This window comes from Xiphophorus maculatus, chromosome 13, assembly GCF_002775205.1.
Source record: "Xiphophorus maculatus strain JP 163 A chromosome 13, X_maculatus-5.0-male, whole genome shotgun sequence".
Classification (NCBI taxonomy): Eukaryota; Metazoa; Chordata; class Actinopteri; order Cyprinodontiformes; family Poeciliidae; genus Xiphophorus; species Xiphophorus maculatus.
Genome location: NC_036455.1, coordinates 7,382,487 through 7,384,920, shown reverse-complemented (window position 1 = coordinate 7,384,920; position 2,434 = coordinate 7,382,487). Strand labels below are relative to the sequence as shown.

The 2,434-nt window shown below is 41.3% G+C and overlaps 1 long non-coding RNA gene across 1 annotated transcript; it reads left to right on the top strand.

Moving 5' to 3' along the window:
- Positions 1-212: 212 nt before the first annotated feature.
- Positions 213-2,097, top strand: LOC111610474. The gene is made up of 3 exons (XR_002753653.1): positions 213-834; positions 903-935; positions 999-2,097. It is a non-coding gene; the product is annotated as an uncharacterized LOC111610474 (long non-coding RNA).
- Positions 2,098-2,434: the final 337 nt, after the last annotated feature.

Sequence of the window (2,434 nt, the reverse complement as noted above, 5' to 3'; positions counted from 1 at the left end):
CAGTGGTGCCTGTGGTCATCGGGGCCCTCGGGGCAGTCACCCCCAAACTGGACCAATGGCTACAACAGATCCCAGGAACAACATCAGACATCTCAGTCCAGAAATGTGCAGTCCTTGGCACAGCCAAGATACTGCGCAGAACCCTCAAGCTCCCAGGCCTCTGGTAGAGGACCCGAGCTCAGAGGATAAGAACCACCCACGGTGGGTGAGAAGGGAATTTTATTTTATTTTATATATATATATATATATATATATACACACGCACAATTACACATACTTATACATAACTTTGTATTCTACCATCTATATCATACACATGTTCACAAACACACCTACTATAATCAAATTCTATGAATTAGTTTAGTTTTCTTTAAAAATCGAATAACTATCTGGATATGTTTTCTCCCCAAATTCTTCCGCAAAATATCTAATGAATACATTCAAACTCTCTCCTCATATATCTTCTCTCTCTTTCATATTTATGACATTCTAATACAACATGTTCTATTGTTTCATGTTTCCACCGTAATCACATTTGCCAGTAGTATGCTTTTGAATTTTATAAAGTTTACAATTAAGTCCTGTATGTCCAAATCTTAACCTTGCACCTACAATACTTCTCCTAATTTTGTCAAGATGTGGCAGTATGCCCTGTGGGCTCTGAACGCACCACACAAGTGCCTGAATTTAATTGGTTGTGGCGCTGTCTGTATATACGTAAAGGGCCCTCCATCACCTGGTGGACGTCATCATGTTTTCCTTCCGGTTCAGATCTCGCATACTAATACGCGCTTGAATGATGATGACTCTAATCACTGATCGATCCTTCTTGTGGTAAGAAGCTTCTCACACCCTTAATGTCTGTTAGCGTAGCTTTAGCTCAGCTTTACCTGTATACCCAGGTGCCTGCCAGAGACACTACACAGAGCTCAGTGGTGAGTGAAAAGCTCATTCTTCTTAAGCCTCCAGATTCTATTTTTGACATGTATGTTTGATAGATGCTGCTGTTTGTCCTCGGCCGGCTGCTTGCCGGTTGTCCTGTTGTTCCGTTCCTGGCTGGCAGGCCGCCTGTTACCTTGGTTATCCGTCGTCGGCTGCCTACCCGTCGCCCTGGTTGTTGGCTTCATGCCCGCCGTCCTGGTCGGGGTAAAACTGGCTCCTGCCCCTCGTCCAGTGTGGCTGATTCGGGCTGGTTTGTGACCAGCTGGTACTGATCCTTCTCTGGTGCCGCTCTGGGCGGCGTGGCGGTTCGACCCAGGACGGGTTCTTAGTTTGGACTATTGCTGCTTGATTTGTCGTGGACTGAACTGTATAATTATGAAATAATGTACAGTTATTTTATAATAACTGTACAATAAATAATATTTTATAATAACTGTACATTATTCCTGTCCTTTATTTTGACAGGAACGGTCGGCTCGTGGTGTTGGACTTTCCGGGTGGTGGTACTCCTTCTGGTTTGGTGCACGATTTTCTTGTATTCTTCTTGTTTGTTTGTTTTTTGTAGGCCACTACCCTGATTTGCACAGCCATCTTTGAGTTGAGCCATAACTGTTATTTTAATGTGTGTGGTTTTAAATTGGTGTATTTTTTTCGACTAGAATGAAAACAATTATGCAATAAATTAAATTATTGAATTGGGTGAAATTGTCTCAAGCCTCATCTGTAGCGGGCCTGTGTGCCTTAAAGGTAACTTTTTAAGTAGAATTATTGCGACCTTATATTTATTAAATTTATGGTCTTAAATTCAAGTTACCCATTTGGATCACACTGGTACCGCCACAGATTTTCATCTAGAGGGATCCCATAAATCACTCCAATTTTTTTTAATTTCTCCCGTGATTTTTTTTCTCCAATAGTTTTTTTTACAGATATTATCCACATTCAAAGCCTTATTCTTTTGTTCTTCATTTCTACAAACTACCAATAAGTTTCCATCTCTCAAAATCTTTACCATTTCAACATCTCCAATTTTATTTCTCTTGACGCCACAATGGGGCTGATGTTATCCTGTTCTTCTTCGTTCTTAATTTTTTTTTAAAGGTTTTATTGGCTCTAGTGCCCTTTATTTGAGTTTATTGACAGGAAAGTGGGTAATGAGAAAAGGGGAAGACATGCGGCAAAGGTCGCCAGGCCGGGAATCGAACCTGCGTCGAGGACTAAGGCCTCCATATGTGGGTTGTGCTTAACCCCTGCGCCACCACAGCACATCCCAGTTCTTAATTTTTTATATTACTTTAAATTCCTCCCTCACAACTTTCCTCCTAACTATCCTTTCTTCTTCTGAACTACTTCCTTCCAGTTCTTGTTTACTACCATGAATATCGCCAATTTACTTTTTCATCTATCTTATTTCTTCCATGTCCTCTCCCTCTTCCTCTCCCCACTGGCCTTCAAAATCCATGTCTTCCTCATTTCCTATCTCCATTTCCAA